The sequence below is a fragment of the Acinonyx jubatus genome, chromosome B2, assembly GCF_027475565.1.
Source record: "Acinonyx jubatus isolate Ajub_Pintada_27869175 chromosome B2, VMU_Ajub_asm_v1.0, whole genome shotgun sequence".
In the NCBI taxonomy this organism is placed as follows: domain Eukaryota; kingdom Metazoa; phylum Chordata; class Mammalia; order Carnivora; family Felidae; genus Acinonyx; species Acinonyx jubatus.
The window spans coordinates 111,541,080-111,563,117 of NC_069385.1; the positions used below are offsets into that span (position 1 = coordinate 111,541,080).

The 22,038-nt window shown below is 46.6% G+C and overlaps 1 long non-coding RNA gene across 2 annotated transcripts; it reads left to right on the top strand.

Annotated features, from left to right (window-relative positions):
* The first annotated feature begins 1,498 nt into the window (after window positions 1-1,498).
* On the top strand, window positions 1,499-14,582 carry LOC113598875 (uncharacterized). 2 transcript variants are annotated; one of them, XR_003419630.2, is made up of 4 exons: window positions 1,499-2,172; window positions 4,522-4,590; window positions 12,107-12,203; window positions 13,189-14,582. It is a non-coding gene; the product is annotated as an uncharacterized LOC113598875 (long non-coding RNA). The 2 variants fall into 2 exon arrangements; XR_008298620.1 differs by lacking the exon at window positions 1,499-2,172 and adding an exon at window positions 2,390-2,571.
* Window positions 14,583-22,038: the final 7,456 nt, after the last annotated feature.

Below are 22,038 nucleotides of genomic sequence, written 5' to 3' on the forward strand. Positions count from 1 at the left end.
CCGATGAACTCAGTGCTTAATGATTATGGCTCTAGCTTTGTACAGACTCCACCATTCCCGCTCCTTAGGAGACCCCCGAGTCTTTACTGAAGACAACTCCCAGAATATTCTGTGGTCATCACTGGAGTAGAAAAGCACAGAGAAAGGGCCCCAATGTGGGGAGTCTTAGGGATTGTTCCCTTGCCAGATCAGCTCTTGTCTCTGTGGCATGTGGGAAAACAAGACAGGAAGAGGGGGCAGGGCACTGGGTGACATCCGAAGCCCCAGCAAGTGAATGTTTTTTTTGCAACGACTTTCACTGCCAACTGTGAGATCCAGCAAAGCTGCCCACCACCTTCCAGGTACACAACCCAGGCCACTGACAGGATGCCTGTACTCTTGGGTCCCCACTCTGAAGACAACCCCCTCCCACCAGTAATTTCTTATTAATTCTCCCATTACCCTTAATCAAGGACTAGGAGAATGAAGTTTCAAAACAGTAATGAAATCCCAGGACCTCAATATGAATCACTATTTAGCCCCTTCCACATCCTTCCTAATGGCCTGACATTCTGGCAGATAAATTTGTCCCTTTGGTTCTTGCCCTATTACCATGTAGAAGCTCAAAGAAAACCCTGCCGGGTGTCTAGCAAATCGACTGGTGTCAGGTCCCTCCCTGACATACTGAGGAGCATTCTTCAGAGGGAAAGGGGAAGAGCCAGGGATATCCCTCAAAATCCCACCCACCCCCAGCCTCCCCTCATTGCCCACGTGTCTGTGGCACAAGTACCATGCACCTGTTTGGATGGAAAGAAAAAAAAAGGACCATCCAAATCTCCTGAACCCGCACACCAATCACGAGTCCTGACAGTCAAGGTCGTGAAGCCTTTATTAAATGTCTACCTGACCTGAGGTCTGCGGGGCTCAGTCACCTCTGCGTGACTGGCCAGGCCCCTTGACCCCACAGGCCTTCACGGAAGGGCGGTTTGAGGAACAAGATACTGCACAAAAGAGGGAGGATATACTCATGTGAAGAGCCAAGTTTCCATGTTGATGGTAAGTGGAAGAGCCTTTAGGTCTGAGCTGAGCTCTGAGGAGGGCAAGGGACCCATCCTTTTCACTGCTACAAACACCTACAGCGGGGTTCCTGCTCACGCCCAGCCCTCTCTCCTGAGGAATCCTGTGAGCCTTGACTTTGAAGGAACCTTAACCCCCGAGGGCTGTGTCTTCTGCTGCTGCCTGGACCAAGCTCAGATCTCCTCAGTGAAGGGAGAGTACTCAGTACCTTGAGGGGGAAACGGGTGTGGGCAATGCATGGACCAAGAAAAGAGCCCCAGGTCCTGCTCGCAGACCCTTTTCCAGATAGCTAACACTGGGGTGAAGGCTGGGAAGTCAGGAGCCTGGGAAGGTCCTGCTGGGATGGGACTCCTGGAAGGTGACTTTCTAGTGGCTAGATGACCGCGTGCACAAATAGCCTCCACACTCTTGGTTATGCTTGACTGATGATCGTGGGCAGTGACCAGTCCTGTGAAAGCAAAAGGAAATGAGAGGAAACTTGATACACAGAGAGGCGGCCAAGTTAAAACCACAAGCAGTGTGTGCCACACCTGTTTTCAAAAGACACTCCCATTCGCGTGGAGGTTCTGACTTAGGCGTTACTATAACGTCGCGTTTCAGGTGAGAGCAAATTTCGCAAAGGGTTCCCTGGTCCCCCCACCCCGCCCCCGCATCCCGAGCTTAGATGGGAGCCCCTGGCCCTTGCAGAGGAGGTCTCCTGACCCCAAGCTTCCACCCCTCACGCTGGGAAGGGAGGTGAGAAGCGGAACATCCCTCAAAACCCGGGGGGAGCCAGCCTAGGAGAGGAGAGGGGCGGCCGGGACACTCACCCCGGCGCCGCCGGGGAACACGGGGCACGGGGCCGGGCGGGGCAGGGCGGCTCCGCTAGGCTGGTCCGGGTCCTCGGAGTCCTGCGCTCTTTCATGGCCTGCAGGCGGCGAGTCCTCCGGAAGGGAGAATGGAATCCTGCCACGGGAGACCAAACACAGAGGTAGAGGGAGAAAAGGGGGCGGAGTTGCGAGGGTGAGCCCGAGGCGAGGGGAGGGGCTCAGCCCTGCGGCGCGGGAGCCACGCCCTGAGGGGACAGAGCTGTGGCCCTGGGGACGCCAAGGCCGCAACTTCTGCAACCAACCTGAGGTAAGGGAGGGGGCGCCCAGTTCCCCACATCCTGGGTCTCGGGGTTTTTCCTGCATCCTTAAGGCAGTTCTGATCTTCCCTGGATAGGGAGAGTGCGTATAAGCCTGGTTGTCATCTAAGAAGTCAACTCAGAGCGGTCGCGGAGAAACTGAACCAGGGGCGGCCCGAAATTAACAGCCAACTGCCGGGCTCAAGCCGTTGGCCACGCCCACCGCCCCTCCCCCGCAGCCCTCCTCCAATCAGAGGCCAAGCTCCTCCCCCTACCCGCTCCCGCTCCCCCGAAACTCCGCAACCTGCCAAAGGTCCTGGGTTTGGCCGTTTGCGGACCAGTGTAGGTGGGGGAGGGCCTGGAATCCGCGGAGCGCGGGGGCTGCCTAGGAGCCTTGGCCCTTGGAACAGGTGGTGGCAGGGTGGAAGGGGACGGAGCCCCTGGGCCTCCTGCTTTATATTTACCAGGCCGTGGAATCCCAGGATTTCTGTGCTTCCTGAATTCTTACTTCCCTTTTATCTTACCTCAGAGGAAAGCACCATCCAGAAGGCACTTGGCCTGAGGTCTCACAAGAGTTAGAGGCACAACTGCAATTCAGACCCTACTAAGGCCAATTTCTGACATTTTCCACCCAACCAAAGACCCTCTACTAGAGAGAAACGCTTGACCAGGCTCATCCAGCTCATGGGGCCTCAGAACCCTGAAGAAAGCTTTGCCATTGTCTCCTGCTTCCCCTGTCCCCTTCTGCAAGGCCTGGGGAACCAGGTTCTCACTCAGACCCGCAGAGGCTGGTTGGAGGGGAGCTCGTCTGTTAATATTTCCTGGGCACTTATTTTGAAAGACTCCCTCCTGGAAAGTTCAACATGCATCATCATACCTGAGCATCCCAGATTCCTTTGTTAAAAATTGACAGAATTCACATAAGGTTCACCATTTTAAAGTGTACAATTCAATGGCTTTTATTACATTCACACTGTTGTGCAACCATTACCACTATTGAATTCCAGAACATTTTGTCACTCCCCGCAAAAGAAGCCCCATAGAAGCCAAGCGGTCACTCCGTATTCTTTGCTTTAGCCTAGAGCAACACGTAAGCCGTTTTCTGTTTTGACGGATTTACCTCTTCCGGACACTTCGTGTGAACAGGATCACACAACATATGATCTTTTGTGTCTGGCTATCTTTTACCTAGTATAGTGTTTTCAAGGTTTCTCCATGGTGTAGCATGTACTAGTACTTCATTCTTTTTAAGGCTAAAGAATACTCCCCTGCATGATTACACCTTATTTTGTTTATCCATTCCCGTCGATGGACTTTTGGGTTGTTTCCACTCTTTGATTTTCATGACTAACTCTGCTATAAACATTTGTGTACGCGTTTTTTTTTTTTTGTTTGAATGTATGTTTTCAGTTTTTTGGGATATATGCTTGGGAGTGGAATTGCTGGGTCATATGGCAATTCCGCATTTAACTTTTTTTGAGGGATTGCCAAAATGCTTTCCACAGCGGCTACACCATTTTGCATTCCTACCAGCGATGCATGAAAGTTCAGGTTTCTCCTCATCAATGCTGGTTATTTTCATTTAAAAAAAAAAAAGTTCATAGCCATCCTAATAGGTGTGAAGTGGTATTGCACGGTGGTTTTGATTTGCATTTCCTTTGTTGTTGTTTGTTTGTTGCATGGCTTTTCTGAGCTAGTTTTGTAGTTTGTATCCTATGGCAGTTTGTCATGTGTGGCCACTAAAGTCTGTTCTGTTAGATTTATGGTCAGCTAGTGATTTCACAGAAATTTCCTTAAATACTTGGAACTAAAACAAACAAACAAACAAAAAAAAAACACAAAACCTCCCAGTCTTAGTGGACGGTGCGTGTGTGCATGTGTGTGTGTACGTGTGTTGGGACATGTATTCAACACTCAGCTAGACAATTTACAACTGTATCTCAGCCTTTGCTTCCTGCTTGTGCAGAGCCTGAAGATTAGTCAGAGATAAGGGCTTAGGGCCTTCTCAGGTCTTTTCTGAGCCCTGGGTATTTGCATGGCTTTCTGATTTCCCAGAAATGTGTGGCAGCATTCCAAAATCCTTATTCTCATTCCCTAGCGTTTCTCTTCCAGGCTTTTAAGTTAGACTATTGTTTTCCCCAACCGTTTTTCCCTGCCTGAGGAAGCAGCAGCTAACACATTTGACTTTAAGTATTTTTGACAAATTCTCCCTGGGTAGCTGCTTCAACCCTGGGATCATTCTGAGGTAGATGAAATAAAGTCAGCTGTTTGAGACAGCTCTTCCAGGAGTCACCAGACAGGTCAAAACAAAAACCACAACTGTTTGAGGATAAGGTCTCTTCTGTTCCCTCTGGTTCCAGGTATATACTGGGAATACCAACTGTTGCCTTCAGGTCACTACCAAGTTGGGGAGTGGGAGATGGTACCAGGTAGGTTAAAATATCTTCTTTATCGAGGCTCATATGTGTTTTTCTTGAATAATCATTCCTGTGCATGCTGTATGACATTGATTAGATTCCCCACAATGTTGATTCTCACAGTTTTTGCCAGATTATTCATTGCTTCTGTGGAGGAACAGATTTCTGGAGTTCCATACTCCACCATTTTTGCCGACATCACACTCCCTATATCCATTTTAGGTAACTACTCATTAGGAGCTAAGTTCCTGAGAAGTTTAGTAACTTGCCCATGTTGTATCCAGTAACACGAAGAAAAAGGCTTTGGACACAGATCATCTGACTCTAGAGTCTGTTATATCCAATTGTAGCATTTGTCCACTCATTCAAGAATATTAATAATTCTACATCTACTAAGTGCTAGGTATAGTTCTAGAAATTCAAGATTACCTCATAGTACAAAATAGCAACTATTCAGGTCCCTGAGAACTTGTACTTTTATGGAGGGAAGGTCATGACAGACATTTAATAGATATTTGATATTAGAACTTCAGAAGTGCTATGGAATAAAGAAATTGAGATATTTATTTTATATAAGGACTGTTATGGGAGTGGGGTGTATATAATTTTTTAACATTTATTTTGTCTTGGTTGCAAATTTTATAAAAAAGTTGCAATAGTAGTACATGAATTCCTATATATGCTAAAGCAGATCTATTCATGGTTAACATTTTGCTACATTTGCTTTACCTCTCTCTCATTTGATAGTAAGTTGTATTACATTGTGCCTGTTTACTCCTTCATAATTAATTATTTCCTAAGAATTAGGAAATTCTCTTATACAAGCATGGGGTAGTTATCAATTAGGAAAGTTAGCATCTATACAATAGTATTATATAATCAACAACTTATATTATGTTATGTCCTCTCATTTGACTGATTATCACATACGTTCTTTATCTGTGGTAATAGTCTTTGTTCTGAAATCCACTTAGTTTCATAGTGGTATAGGTACTCGGGCTTCCTTTTGATTAGTATTCGCACTGTTTATCTTTCCCCATTTCTTTACCTTTTTAAAATTTTTTAAATGTTTATTTATTCAGAGAGATAGATAGAGAGCAAGTGAGGGAGGGTCAGAGAGATCCAGAGACAGAGAATCCCAAGCTGGCTCCACACTGTCAGTGCAGAGCCTGACACAGGGCTTGAAACTGCAAGCCACGAGACCATGACCCAAGTGGAAACCAAGAGTCAGACATTTTAACCGACTGAGCCACCCAGATGCCCCTTCCCATTTCTTTGCCTCAACTTATCTGTATCTTTATATTTAAAGCAAGTTTTGTGTAGGCAGCAGTTGTGGGGATTTCTTTTTTATGCATTTGAGCAATCTCTGCCTTTTTATTGGAGTGTTTAAACCATTTACATGTAATGAGTTATTGATATGGTTAGGTGTAAGTATATCATCTTGCGGTTTGATTTCTATCTGTTCCATGTCTGTGATTTTTATTTTCCTCTTTATCTTGCTTTATTTTAAAGTATTTGAACATTTTACTCCATTTTCTCTTTTGTTGGCTTACTATCTACAATTCTTTGTTTTTGCCATTTTAGTGGTTGTTTTAGGATTTATAGTACACATCATTAACTTGTTACAATTTACTTTCAAGTGATTCTATACTACATCATATATATTATAGGAATCAACTTCTCCATAGTGTATTTTCATTTATCTCCTAGTAGCCTTTATGCTATCTATGCCATACAGTTCACTTTTACATATATTATAAACTCCACACTACAATGTTTTCTCTTAAATGTAACTAACTTTAAAGGGATTTAAATAATAAAATAAAATCCTACATATTTATCCATAAAGCTACCATTTTCAGTGCTGTTTATTTCTTTGTGAAATTTTATATTTCCATCTGGTATAATTTTCCTCTGCCTAAAGGATTTCTTTTAACAAATCTTGTAATGGGGTTCTACAGGTATGAATTCTTTCAACCTCTGCATGCCTAAAAATCATATTTATTTGCATTAGTTTTTGAAAGATGCTTTCACTGGGAATTGAATACTAGGTTGACAGTTTACTTCTTTTAGTACTTTCAAGATGTTTCACAGTCTTCTTACTTGCATTGTTTCTCACTAGAAATCTTCTAGCACACTTGTCTTTTTTTCTTCTTCATGTAAGGTGTATTTTTCTCCGGTTGCTTTTAAGGGTTTCTCTATCACTGGTTTGAGTAATTTTATTATGATTTGGCTTAGAGTGGTTTTCTTCGTGTTTCTTGTGCTTAGAGTTTGTTAACCATCTTGAGTATGTGAGTTAGTTTTTATCATGTTTTGAGTATTTTAAGCTAATATTTCTTCAGATTTTTTTTTTGTATGTCCCTTTTCTATCCTTTCCTTTGGGGATTCCAATTATAGATATAGTAGGCAGCGTGAAGTTGTACTACTGTTCACTGATACTCTTTTCATTTTCTTTTTTATTATGATTTTTTTCTGTGTATTTCATTTTAGATTGTTTCCATTGCTGTCTTAAATTCACTAATCTTTTCTTCTTTAGTGTCTGATCTGTTGTTAATCCTATCCAGTGTGACTTTCACATCAAGCATTGTAGTTTTCCTCTCTAGCTGTTCAATTTGGGTCTTTTTTTTTTTTTTTTTTTTTTTTGGCATCTTGTGTCTCTCTACTAACTTTTTGAACATATGGATTACAGTTATAATAACTATCTTAATGTCTTTGTCTGCTACCTCTAACAATGTGCCCAGTTATGGCTTGTTTTAATTAATTGACTTTCCTCCTCATTATAGGTTGTATTTTCCTGCTTTTCTACAGGCCAGGTAATTTTTTATTGGACATTATGAATTTTAATTTGTTTTTGTATTCCTATAACTATTTCTGAACTTTGTTCTCAGATGGAGTTAAGTTATGTGGAAAGAGTTCAGTCCTTTCAGGTTTTGCATTAAAGATTTGTCAGATAAAGCCAATGCATTGTTCAGTCTAGGGCTAATTATCCCCCACCTTTGAGGCAAGATCCTTCTGAGTACCCTATACAATTCTACATGAATTATGAAGCTTTCTAGTTCAGCGGCTTGGAGCAGACACTACTCTTGGTCCTGTGACAGTACCTGGAGATGTTTCTGCTTATCCTTTTAAAAGGTTCTTTCTGTGGTTTGGGTGGTGCTATGATCTGAATGTTTGTTTCCTCTCAAAATGCACATGTTAAAATCCTAGCCCCCAAAGATGATGGATTAGTAGGTGGGGCCTTTGGGGAGTACTTAAGTCATGAGCATGGAACTCTCATCATGGGATTGGTGCCTTATAAAAGAAGAGAGCTGCCTGGCCCCTTCCAGCATGTGAGGACTACACAGTGAGAAGTGGACCACCAGAAAAGGGCCTCACGCAGCCATGCCAGCATCTGGGTCCTAGACTTCCAGCCCCCAGAACTGTGAGAAATAAATTTCTGTTGTTTATAAGCTGCCCAGTAATGGCATTTTGTTATAGCAGCCTGAATGGACTGAGACAGGTAGTTTCCTCACACAAGTGTGCTGATGAGCATTCTGTTGAATACGTGAGAGGGACCCTCTGCAGCTCTCCTCTCTCTTGGACTCTGTCCTGTGAGCTGCAGCTCCCTTGATCTCCTCAGACTCTCAGCTTCTTCAGTCAGGCAGGCAGTCCACTGGGTTCCCTGAGCTGGGCCTGGAACTCTCTCCAGGCACTCAACTGATAAAATTGTAGAATTAATCTCCTTTGTTTCCAAGTCTTCAGGATCTTTGACCTTCATGGTTTGATGTCTTGTATGTTTCAAATATTTTGTTCAGACTTTATGTTATTGTTTTAGGAGGGAGAAAGAAGTCAGTCCCTTTTTCTCCATCTTTGGAAGGGCTTTTAATTTTTTTAATTTTTTAAGTTTATTTATTAATTTTGAGAGGGGAGGGGCAGAGAGAGGGGGAGAGAGAGAGAGAGAATCCCATGCAAGCTCTGTGCTGTCAACACAGAGCCCAACGTGGGGCTCAATCTCACAAACTCTGAGATCATGACCTGAGCCAAAATCAAGAGTCAGATGCTTAACTATCTGAGCCATGCAGGCACCCCTGGAAGGGCTTTTTAAATTTTTGCTTTTTATTTCTGCTTTTACTGCATTGTAATCAGAGAGTTCTGTTTGTAATATTTCTAATGTGGAACCTACTTATGTTTCCTTTGTGATATAACATATGATCAATTTCAATGAATATTTCATGTCTGCTTGAGAAGAAAGTATATTCTTTATTAAAGGGTACAGCATTTAATACATATTTATGGAGTCTAATTTAACATTAATGTTGGTTAAGTCTTCTCTATTTAGACTTATTTTTTGTTCACATGCCCTTCTTGTCCTGAGAGTGGTGTGTAAAACTGTCTTATTGTTATTATTTTTATCTATTTCTCCTTGCATTGCTGTCATTTCTATTTCATTGATAAGTGGTTTCTGTGTAATCTGGTACATAGATATTAATAGCTGATATATTTTATTGTAGATTGTGGGTTTTTGCCTTATTATATGTTTTTATTTGTCTTGTTTGATGCTTTTTGGTCTAAATTCTGCATTGTCTAATAGTAAGCTTACTACTATTCTTTAAAGTTGTTCTATTTAAATAGCATAACTTTTCCTATCCTCTTTTATTCTTTAGCCTTTGAATCACTTTGTTTTAAATGTCTCTACCCTATATAGAAGAGACTGGAATTTTGCTTTGTAAAATATTTTGAAAATCTATTTCTTTTACTAGGCAAGTTAAATATCCTTCACATTTATTTATTTATTTATTTATTTATTTTTAAATGTTTATCTATTTTGAGCGAGAGGGAGGAAAGGGAAGAGAGAGAAAGGGAGAGAGAATCCCAAGCAGGCTCCATGCTATCAGCTTTCCATGCTATCAATTTCATGAACTGGGAGATGACCTGAGCCGAAACCAAGAGTCAGACTCTTAACCAACTGAGCCACCCTGGTGCCCCTCTCCTTCATATTTATTGACATGACTAATATATTGGTGTCAATTTTATGTTATGCTTACTTTGCTTTTTTCTCTATATGTCCCCTTTGCTTTTTTTAAAATAAAAATTGTTTTGATATTTACAAAAGTGTACATTTTTGCTCTACTAGTTACCTTTGATTGATATCTTTTAACATACCCTTATTTAACTTTTATCTCAACTATAAATTATCTGCCTAGATTGTGAATTCTAAATGGTGTCATTTGATTCCTACCTGTTCCTCTTTCTGTCTTCTTTCTTGGCTCGAATTTTAAGTTACATGCTTTCTACTTGGTCAGAACCTATGATATTTACAAATTATTTTCCACCTTTGTCCCCGATCCTTGTTTAACTATTAGATCTACATGCTCTAAATATACTTTAAATACACTACACACTCACCATCATTCTCTTTTCCCCCCACTCCCCAGTCATGTCTTGAGCAGACAGAATTCCTCATCTAGCAGGTTATCTTAAAAGGGCTCATGTGTACAGGATTCTCTCACTCTTTGCATATATAATTTTTCAATAGCCTTGATAATTGAATGATAGCTATATTGCATATAAAGTCCTTGGCTTACAACTCATCTCCTTTCTGTTGGTTATCTGAATATAAAGCTCCATTCTTGCCTTGCTTTACAGGTTGCTCTCAAATATCCTGATGCCAATAGAATTTTCATACTTTTAGAGGTATTATGACTATTGTGTCTGGAGGCCTTGAGTATTGCTTCTTTTTCTTTATAGTCTAATTACTGTATAGGCTATATTTCTGAGTTGATCATTCTCAACTTGCCCAGGCATGTGGTTGACCTTTACATAAATTTAAGTTTTCTTCTATTTCCATAAAGTGTTCTTGAATTCTGTTTTTAAAATACTAGTTCTATTCCATTGTTCCCTCGAATTTTTAGGGATACCCCTGTTCCTGAACATGTGAGAAGGGGTGGGATATAGTAGAAAAGCGGAGGGGCTGGTTTGAGACGGGAGTGCAGATAATTTGTTTACTCCAACGGGCAGGAAAGCAGAGGGTGTGGACATGGATGCTGACAGGTGGCGTCTAAGGAAGCACGCTTCTAATTGCTTTGTTTTTCTCAGTGGTAAGGAAGCAAGATTGAAGCTAACTCTCTAATTTTCCCCACCTGGAAAGAAGAATGGAGATGAGTGTGTTTGCCAAATTTACATCTGTGGTCTGAATGCGAATCCTTTGCCAAAATTTGTGAACTATGTTCCAGAAGGAGTTCTACCTGGTAGAACACCCAGAGCTTCTTCCTCCTGGGATTTGCTCATGTCCAGAGGGACAGAAAACGGCACTGATGGAGAATATGAATGGAGGGAGAGGCCAGACACATCTCTGATGGGAATCTGGAGGATTGTCTGTGGGAGGTGTGAAGACCTCCTCCATACTGCTTCTGGAGCAGTGAGAGAAAGACATAGGGACATTGACTTTGAGTGAGTATAAGAAAGAAATTTAAGGGACTGGGTAAGGCTGTTGTGTGAGGCAGTGAATCCTCTCTCCCAGAGAGTATTCCTTAAGTGGCTGAACATCATGATGTCAAGGATGTTGGCTTGGAGATTCCTAGTCAGCAGGGTGATTGCCAAATGGTCTCCACAGCAACTCCAACTTGACTATTCACTGTCTCTCTCTATCAAAACCCTCTTGGTCCACTCTACCTTCAACAAATATTCAGAATGCAACCATTTGTAACTTCCTCCATCTGATTCCCCTGGACCAATACATGGTTTTCTCTCTCCTGAATTATTTCAACGGCCTTCTAGATGCTTTCTCTGCTTCCTTCTTGGCCCCCACTCTATTCTCAAAACAGCAGTCAGACCTATCCTGTTAAATTGTAAGTCAGGTAATGTCACTCCTCTGTGTGAAATTCCACATCGCCCAAAGTCCTAACAATCGTGTTCACGGTCACATGTGATCTTTCCACGCTCTACCCCCCACCCCAGCCAACCTCTGATCTCAACTTCAACTGCACTCTTCCTTGCCCTGTATTCCCGGCTCACTTACACGGGCCTCCGGCTGTTCCTCAGACACGCCAGACATGCTGTCTTTGCCCTCAAAGGGCCTTGGCAATTTCTTCTTCCTGGAATACTTCTGCCTCTGATACTGAGAGAGCTCACTTTTTTTCTGCTTTCTCCTTAGATTTCATTACCTATTCAAAGAGGCTCTGCCTGTCCACACTTTATAAAAAGGCACTTTTCATCTTTTGGTGTTCCTTTATTTTGCACAATAGTATTTATCGCCTACATATTATATATTTAATTATTTGTTTATATTCTGACTGCCTCGTCTGGCAGTGGCTTTGTCTGTTTCTCACTGCTGAATTCTCAGCGTCTAGAAGGGGCCCAGCACAGACAGAACCGGTGCTCAAGAAATATTTGTTAAGAGAATGAATAAGTGAATAGATGTGATTGTGTTTTCATGAGGAGATGGGATAATGTGACAATCAGCCAGGACTTGTCTCCTTCCTCTTGGAGGCAGGAGAAGGACCAAGGCTTTTAAAACTTGATAATGCTTTCAAATCTTATTGTGTTCCAGTTCCAGGTAAGAGGAAATAAACACATGGCCGCCTCTCTCCCTTACCGAGTATACAACCTAGACAGTACACAGTGCAGCTACCTGAAGTCTCCGAACAGTAAGTACCGGCAAGTGGATTAGGGGGGTAGGGGAAACCAGGAGTCTAACCACCACCAGACTGGTGGTGGGTGGGGCATATTTTGTACTTGGGTCTCTGCTGAGCAGAACTTAGTGTAGCCTGAAGCCTGAAGTCAGGTGCTTGGTGCAGAGTTGCAGAAGAAACCCTGTGCTTCTGGTTACAGCAGCAGAATAGGGAACTCCTTTATCTATCTATCTATTTATTTATTTAATGTTTATTTATTTTTGAGAGAGAGAGAGAGAGAGAAAGAGAGTAAGAGAGAGAGCACGAGCTGGGGAGGGGCAGAGAGAGAGAGGGAGACAGAGAATCTGAAGCAGGCTCCAGGCTCTGAGCTGTCAGCATAGAGCCTGACGCGGGGCTCAAACTCGTGAACCACAAGATCATCACCTGAGCTGAAGTCGGACCCTTAACCAACCGAGCTATCCAGGTGCCCCAAAGGGAACTCCTATAAATCAGAGCATGCGTGGGGGTGAGGATCCCTGCTTTTTCCCTCTTGTTTTTCTCCACTCTGGTGTCCCAGCCATCAGGAGTCCGTGGCTGGAGTGACAGTGGTGACAAACATGGCTGTCAACATAAAAAGGCAGGGGCTAGGACTCCGAGGAAGGGAAGCTTATATTCTGGACTCAGGGCGCTCTTTCTTCCTGCTTTGGGGTCGTATCCCACCAGTACCTCAGGACTCTTGCTATCTGTCACTCTTCCCTGTCAGTTTTTAACCCAGGTCAGAAGGGTTGGGAGTGCAACATGCTCTTGAAGACACAGCAGCTGTCACATTTGGGACCAGTCAGAAAGCCTGGCCCCAGACACCCCCACCCCAATAAATATCCTGTGGCTGGGACCTGCCCATCACCCCACCTAGGCTGTGGCCTCCTCAAATGAGGAGCTGGGCCAGCCCCCTGAACCAGAAGACAGAGAGGGGAGCTAATGAACCACCAGCCTTATAAAAACTGTCATGGTCTCTGGTCAGCCATGACAGCTTAAATACAGGGAGAGGGATAAAGCTGGAGCCCAGGAAGATGGGACAGAGGAGGAGCTGAGACCTGACCTTACAGAATGTTTCAAGGGCACTGAATGGGCCACGCTATGGCATCTGTGATGAAAGATGGGCACTGAGGAGGTAACCTCACTTGACTGTTCAGAGGCTGCATGAAGAGGAAGGTCCTTAGCAGTTAGAAGGGGTGAGTGGCGCAGGGAGGAGCTCATGTTTCTTTACACAGCTTCTGCTAAACGCTTCATATGTGCTATGCCAGGTAAGCCTCACTAAGCCTGGGACGTGGGGTGGGCCACCTATTTTCCAGAAGAGCAAGCTGAGTCCCAGAGCCGTTAAACCTCTGTGTCAAAGGCCACAGTCATGGTGAGTGACAGGGCTGAGGAAGCCTTCAATAAACTTATATGCCTCCATCAGAATTGATATGAATGAAACCCCCCAGACTTCCTTCATTCCTACACTTTTGAATCCCAAACAGGCCATGAACTTGAGAAGACAGAAGCCACCAGCAGTGTGAGGGAGGCGTAGAAATCAAAATATTTCACTGTTCAGTGGTTTGCTGAACACAAGACACTCCACCCCATGTCATGAGACATGAAAGAACAGGGGCTGGGGCCCTTGGTACCTTCACAGGTCTCCCTGAGGAGCTCGTCTCTGGCTGACAAAGATAGGGGGCGGGTTTTCCACACGTCTCATCTGGTCTCCTTGTCTCTGAGGAGGGCGCTGCCATCAAGGATGGATTGGCCACAGTTCAGCCCAGGCCAGGGTGGCTGTCACAGCTGGGTGAATTCATGGCGCTCTCGGTGGTTCCCAGACCTGCACGCCTCTCTTAGCAGAGAAAGTGACTAAGGGGAAGAGATTTGCTTGGAGTCCCAACTAAGAATGGATTAAGACAGACCACTCTTTCTGAGGAAGGGGAAGCCAGAGGAACAAACCCCAGCTTTCGGGTTGAGGGGGGATGCGGTTCTGTGGGCCCGTAGGGGAGGACATGCGGAACGCCCCTATGGGCATGGGCAGGGGGCCACAGAAACTTCTCTCAGAGGCTCAAATCCAGGGGCTTGCTCGGCTCTTCATGGGTGAGGGGCGTGGTCTCAGGACCCCAATTGGTAAACGGCAATGGAGAAAGATCTAGCTCAGGGGCTGTGTATTTATAAGCTGCGAATTACTGAGTAATTAAATACATAACACATAGAACCGGGGAGTAGACGTGCTAACAGCCTCCCTTATGTTAATTGTATGTGTCACTGAGCACATCAGCATCAACTGCTTCATATTCGTGATAATAGTCAGTGTGTAGGGTTCTAGAACCTCTAGACTGGCACAGTCAGAACCTCAGAGGCCATCCAGCTTGGTCTCCCATATCTGATATTAGAATTCTCATGGCTACTGTTCATGCCAGGGAGCACTGATATTATCTTGAGTAGTAACGAGCACGAAACAATGGGCAGAATTCATCTGGGGACTGGTGCCCATCCCCCTCCGGGCAGCCTGGGAGACAGGATCCATTCCTGCCTGGTGAACGGTGCATGATCCCACATTTCCCAAATACCTCTTGTCAGAATGGAATGCCCAAGGGCACCTGAGTGGCTCAGTCCATTGAGTGTCTGACTTTGGCTCAGTCATGATCTTGCGGTTAGTAAGTTCAAGCCCCACATCCGGGTCACTGCTGTCAGCCTGTCAGCACAGAGCTGGCATCGGATCCTCTGCACTTCCCCTGTTTACACTCTACCAAAAATAAATAAATATTAAAAAAAAAAAAACTTAAAAAAAAAAAAAGAATGGAATGCCCAAACTTGGGTGAGGCACTGGGTCAGAACATACATAAGCTTAGGTCCCTGCTGCCTGTCTCCCTCCATCTCCTTTTCAGGGCAGATGGCACCCACTCCTCCCCAGAACAGTCCTGGCAGGCGAGTGATAAGGTGGGGGCCAGGGAACCTGGGTGAGAGGGGACTCCCCCCCCCCCCCGACTCCATCCTGGGTGATCTCAGACCTGCCTCATTGGTGCCCCATGTCCGGCCCAGCTATATTTGGCAAGCTCAACTCTGAAACTAGAGTGACTGGGCCACCCCAGTCCCTTCCCCTCACAGGGGCCAGTTTCTCACCTCTTTTAATCAAGTCTTCCATTTCTCCAGGCAACCCACTCAAAAGGCCTGGGCCAGGTGGTGGAGATACTCTGGCTCCTACACAGAGGTTCTATTTTCTGTTCTGCCTTCTTCCAGGCTGGGTAATTATGGATCTGTCCTCAGAGGCATTCTGTTTCTTAGCATTGGCTGCTCGAAAGCCTGTGTACGTGAGGCTGGTCTCACCACTTCTATCTAGTGTTACACTGCGGAGTACTATATCACAGACACGCGGCTGTCTGTGCCCAGTGTGAATACACTCAAGGGCACATTCTAACATGTGGACCGTGTGTGTGTGTGTATTGGTATATGACCAGAGTGCTCATCGACCAATAGGTATTATCAAGTGCCCACTATGTGCCAGGCCAAGGTGGTCTAGCTTCGAGGGCACACTGTCATGAACTGGAGGGGAAAGATGGCGGCCCCCATGGTTTACATCTTAGTGGCAGCAATAGTAAACTCTGAAGTCAGGGCATTTCAGGTGGCGAGCAATGCTGAAGGAAATAAGCAAATCGATGCTAGTGAATGAAAGTCGCAGTGAGCTAGCTATGGGTGGCTGCTTCTGATGAGGTCATCAAGCTAACTTCTTATGGGGAGATATGAAGGTGTGGAGGCCAAGCATTCCATGCAGAGGGAACAGCAGAGGCAGAAGCCCTAGGAAGGAACCAGTGTGGTGTTTGTAGCTGGAGAGCAGTAGCAGGGATGGGGGAGGTGGGGCAGTGGATGGTGGGAGCTGAGATCGGAGATGTTAGCAGGGGCCAGGTCCTAAAGGGTTCAAGGAGTCAGACCTCAGACTCTTCAGTCAAATTTCCCAGGTCCAGTTTTCTACTATGCCACCTACTAGTTGTGTGACCTTGAGGCAAGTTATTTAACCTCTCTGGGTCCCTGGATGGTGCTGGTGGGGGTAATGCTAGTACCTCCTTCAGAGAGTTGTGAACCAATGAGTTACCAGAAGTAAAGGGCTTAGAACACCACCTGCTTCATGGTGCATAGCTGTTCTTTTTATTAAGTGTTTGCTATTATGAGAAGCCTTACCGTTATTACAAAAAAGGAACTAAGGTTTTAAGAGATATACGTTTGTCTGCTGGGACAAGTTCTGCTCTAGAAATTAGGGGAGACCTGAGCCTTAGTCCTTGTTCCATCTTCAAGTCCCTGGGTGTCCAGATCCTCTAAGTGGGTTCCAAAGCAGTCCTGTGGGACCCCAGCTTAAGCAGTTGGCATGGCAGTAACCTCTGAGGGGTGAGGTCTTAATGAGACCAGAAAGGGAGCTCAAATCTCATCAAGAGAGCATCAGAGGTGACCTAAAGCTCAAAGAACACACCTGCCACCTGAAGCAGGGAAGGGAGGCAAAGCAAAGAAATGAGAAGGGCAGGCACAGGGCTGGAGGGGATTGGGAAGCAAGGCCAGCCTCCTAGAAGCCATCTTTATTGGTCCCAGCCTCACCATGCACCATGGGGATGGCTGGGATGAAGCCCCAAGGTCAGATGCACACCGGGTTTTTCATCTTTTGAATGAAGGAGTTGATTGAGTTGATTGATAAGCTCTTTTAAGCCACTCCTCTCAAGATACCCATGGGAGGCTGCACCGTTGGGGGGCTAGGAGGGTAAAAGGAGAGGATTCTTTGAGAATAATGAGTCCTGCCTGGGTCTGTGGTTGTCTTGGGATACAAGGTTTGGTTTCCTTTCTGCTAGCTGGAGGTGGAGAAGGAACTAGTGTTTATAGTCCTAGCTAAGGGTCCTGCTCTGTGATCAGACCTCTTGGGTGTGTAGCCAGCCAGCTCTGGGGAGGGCTTCCATCAGAAATGCCCACCCTTCTCCCCAACTGGATGAAAAGAGGCACTGACAAGTTCTGCACATTTACAAACACACATCCACGCCCCTACCATGCATGGGCTTCTGAATATTTCCAGGTAAATCAGATTTTTGTAAATCAAATTTTGTGTTCAATGCACTTTGGCTGCTTGCTGTTTAAAGAAACCCTGTTGCAAGTCCTCTTGTGAAGCAAATATCTCTCCTCCCATAAATATCAATGTTCATATTTAGGCTTTCAAAGTATGGAAGCCCCTGTCTGTTCAAGGGTGTGTGTGTGTGCGTGCGTGCGTGTGTGTGTGTGTGTATGTGCACGTATGTGTGTGTGTGCATTTGCATTCATTCTGGCACATAAAAGGATCCATGAATAAAAATGTTTTTTCTCTCCTAGGCTTTGTTGTGATATGTTGCTGGAAAAAAGACACACTGTTTAAGCAAAGGGCAGACCCTGAGCAGCTCAGGTCTCTGTGTGCTTCCCGTCCTTCCTGACTGCTGCTGGAAGTCAGCAGCTGACTGCTGCTCCCCAGGGGTAGACCCCATGGGTCCCACCTCAGGGCGAAGCGCAGAGGCACTTAACAACTTGGGGAAGACAAAAAATGTGTCTACTACCTGGAATAGGGTGGGGAAGGGAGGCAGGTGGGTGAGTGTAGAGGGGCTAACCAGGAATGCTAGAATTCATTCACAGGATTGCATTCTACAATCAATTATTCATCAGGAAACATCCAGGGAACCACTGTTATTTGCTTCCTGCTTGTCTGCAGGACCAGGGTGGTGGCCCTGACAGTTTTGTATTCCCGTGCTCCCATGAGTGGTTCAACTTTCCCTGGTAAATTTGTAGCACCACCCTGGGCTTTACGGCTTGTCTCCCCAGCCCGTGCCTCTGACCTCTGCGTGGGGGAAGAGTCCCCATTACTCCCCAGCCTTCTGCAGGGTGGTGTGGGGACAGGCCAAGAAGTCTCTGGAAAGACTCTCCTTCATCATTTATTAATGGTCCCTGGCCTCTTCCCTGAAATAATTAGGGTTGGGATATTTTCGAATCATGCAGTTAATTGCCATCTGTACTGTTTAACAAGTGAGGGCACGGGGTAGTAATCTGGAGGCCCACCGAGGATAGGACATGAGTCATGGTGTTGGCTGCCACAGCTTGATGGGAGGGGGACGTGCAGAGGGAGCCGGCGCTGGGATGTGGGAGGTGCTGGACTCACAGTTCACAGGGAAAGTGTTAAGAACCAGGCTTCTCCTCTGGGAGCAGGAGCCCAAACGAGATCCTGGCAGAAAGCTGGGTTCTCACCACAACAGACACCCACAGGATGTCCCAGGAGCTGCCTCAAGAGCATGAAGATTGGGGATCAGAAGCCCTGTGCTCTAGCCCTCGGTTCGCTGGAGGAGAGTCTGAGCTGGGGATTCCAGTGTGTGTATGATTTGTTGCGGGAGCAGGAGAGGACTGAAGAAGAATCTAGGCCAAGCTGCCACTTCAGGCAAGGTCTTGCCTGAGCCTGATCCCTCAGGGAATTCTGGAACGTGCATGGCCCCTTGGAGTCTGTCCAACCTTAAGACAGGGGGCCAGCCTTCATATTCTGACAGCAGTGTCACTAGCCAAGGGTTATTACGGAGGGTGGGGGGTGTGACAGAGGGCTTTCACCTCCTGAGTGTCTCCCCAGGAAATGGCTTCTGTCCTGTCAAGTAAGGACAACCCATTGGAGAAGGCACAGCTATGACCTATTGGCAACCAACACTCCAGCAGCTTGGTGAAGGAGATATGGTGGGGCACCAGCGGCCTCTGACAGAACCTTCCAGGCTGAGAGACAGCGGACATCTAGTCTCTCTGAGGCCCAGTTCCTTCCCACAAGAGGATTCACAGCCTTCCAGGGCTCTCTTACAAGAGAACACAGAAGGCTGGTGTGGAGGGCATCTCTTAGCTGTCATGTGCTATATAAATACCCTGCCCCTACTCCTGCACAAACCCCTGCTATTCCATGAGGAACTACCGGGATGCAACTTTGCATGTGGCTGGAGTGCACAGACTAATGTTTGGCTGGATTTATAAGGTGTCTCTCTTTACCCTCTGCCCTGGCCTGGGCACCCTCCATTAGACAAACGTTCTTTTGGGAAGGCATTATCCTTGGGGATAATTTACAGAGAAAGGGGAGAGGGGCTAATTTTCGGTTCTCAGTCATGAATGCCAGTGTGAGGATCCTTCCCAGGCCATCCTAGACTAGAGTCAGGGAGAGAGACAGGGGCCAAGCAGATGGCCACTGATGGGACCGCAGGAGGGGCCTCTTCCCACCCTCATCCATTTAGGGCAGGCTGACTGGTAAGCTAGAAAGGGCTGAGCACTCGGGCTGGTGACAGCTGCTGTCTGTCCCTCAGGGAAGACAGTGAGTGCAAAAGAAGCTCTCCCTCCGCATCCCGCTAAACCCCCTCCTTCACTAAGCCTTGCCCTAGCTCCTAAGAAAAAGGGCTGCCTGGCCAAAGGTGGCTTCCGTGGGACAAACCAGGAAAGGTGATTATTGGGAAATGTGGCGCTTTCTGTTGTGAAGGCTACTGGGGAGACAGGCAACTCTGGGGTCTGGGCAGTCCTGTAGGTGGGGGGAGGGTGGCAGTGTCAAAAGAGCCCTGTGATGAGCCTGGGGCTCAGTATGGTCTGGAGGGCAGCAAGTATTAATAGTCCAAGGTCAGGGGGCGCCTGGGTGGCCCAGTCGCTTAAGCATCTGACTTCGGCTCAGGCCATGATCTCACAGTCTGTGAGTTTGAGCCCCACATCGGGCTCTGTGCTGACAGCTCAGAGCCTGGAGCCTGCTTCGGATTCTGTGTCTCCCTTTCTCTAACCTTCCCCCGTTCATGCTCTGTCTCTCTCTGTCTCAAAAATAAATAAACATTAAAAAAAATTTTTTTTAAATAGTCCAAGGTCAGAAAGGTTGACCACTGTCCATCAGGCCTTCAAAGGAGAGAAGAAAATGATACTCTGGTGTTTCTTTCCACCTCCGGAGATGTCCTTCAGCCTTCAGCAAGACCGTTGTCTCCCCTTTCCCCACGAGACACCTTGGTGCCCCCTCAGGATGTCACCAGTTTGCCCCTTCCTAGGGAAGGAGGGGTTCCACTCCTAGGACACCCTGCCCTACTCCTTTCCTCCTGAACTCCTGGCTGTGCCCCGCCTCCTGGGGAGCAGTGAGGCAGGCTGGCCTGTTCCTCTGTTGGACTGAAAAATCCAGAAAATGGAATGTCATTAGTGGGAATGTGAAATTATTTCTGGGAGGAAACAGAGCGTGTGTGTGTGTGTGTGTGTGCGTGTGTCTGTTGGGAGGCCAGGTCACACTGTCCCCCATCCCAGGAATACAGACACCTGCTTGAAGCAGAGAGGTCAAGACTCAGTGAGGACAGGGCTGACTAAGGACAGCTTTGGCTCCACTGCCGTTCGCCCAGCTTGAGGTTGGGCTCTGTGTCCCTGAGGTGGGCAGGAGAGGCGAGCCAGGCAGAGGATGTGCTTCAGGGTCCAGAGACTGGATTTACTCAGGGGAACCACGCCGGGGGTCAGGCCTAGGGGACTAGAGAAGGAAAGTAGTACAAAGTCCACCAAAATGGTCATGGGGCCTGCTTGGAAGAGGTGGGGCCTGACAGAAGTGCCCCATTTGAATTGGGAGGGATGAGGAGAGAGAGAGTGCATGGGGAGAGCAACTGTGCCAGCTAAGTGTGGAGGCTGGAGGCAGGGAGGGAGGCCTGGTGGGAAGAAGATCTGCCCCAAATAATAATCATTGGATACTGATGATATTCCTACTAACTGAACACCCACTATGTGCTGGGCACTATTTGTAGAACTTTCCATGTGAACTTCAATCCTCACAATGACCCCATGAGATAGGTACTTCCTCCACTTTAGGGAGGAAAAAACTGAGTCTCAGAGAGGTTAAGGAATTTGCACGGGGTCACTCAACCAGTGAGTGTCAAAACCAGGATTTGAACCCAGATGTCCTGGTTCTGGGACGTCTATCCCTAATCAATAAACCTTTCGGTACAGGCCAGCACGCACTGATTGCTTATTATGCGCCAGACGCCATTCTGAGCCTTTTCTTCATGGAGACTTCATTGCTGGTCCCATTTTACAGATGAGAAAACTGAGACCCAGAAGATTTCACATAAGATTACTCGAGGTCACTCAGAGAACAGTGGAGTCCATGCTGGCCCCTAGGCAGTCAGAGTCCTTAGTGACTACACCACACCTCCACGTGTGGGTGAAGGCTCTGGACATGGAACAGGGGTGTAGGGACTTGCCCGCAGGCACTGAGAGTTTTTGTATGGCTTGATCACCGAGAGGGAGGAGAGATATCGGGAAGATGTTTCCAGCTGGAGCATGTGCCAAAGTCTACTCATGAATGGGCAGGAGATGCAGCCCAGAGGTGAGCTTATGGACACATGGAGCCCTTTCTAGAAACCCCACTCACCCAGGAGTGGGGCAAGTTTTCTGGCTGGGGCAAAAGGCTTTTTCTCTCCAATCCCACTTCCTGGGAGCCTGTGGAGGCAGGGGGGCAGGGGGGCAGGGGGGGCAGGGGGACAGGGGGGCAGGGGGCAGAGCCCGCCTCCTCTGTGGCTCCTGTGGCCTAGTTTCCAGGCAGCTGCCAGGTACTGGAGCCTGACAGACAAGTTATAAATATCCTCTAGTGACAGCAAGGCCTCCTCACTGACGCTGATGTGGATTAAGCCGGATGTGCAGCCTCAAGGTCACTGGCATGGCTGTGGCTTCAACTGCTCTTGGAGGGTCTAGGTGGGGGGGTGCTAAGGAGGCAAGAGCAGAGGGGCAGGGGCCTGAGCCCCAGGGGCAGGCCCAGCTCAGACTTTCCTGCCGTGTGGTCCAAGTGCTTCACTCCTGCTCTTACCTGCTCAGATCCTTTCTATGCTCCCCCTAC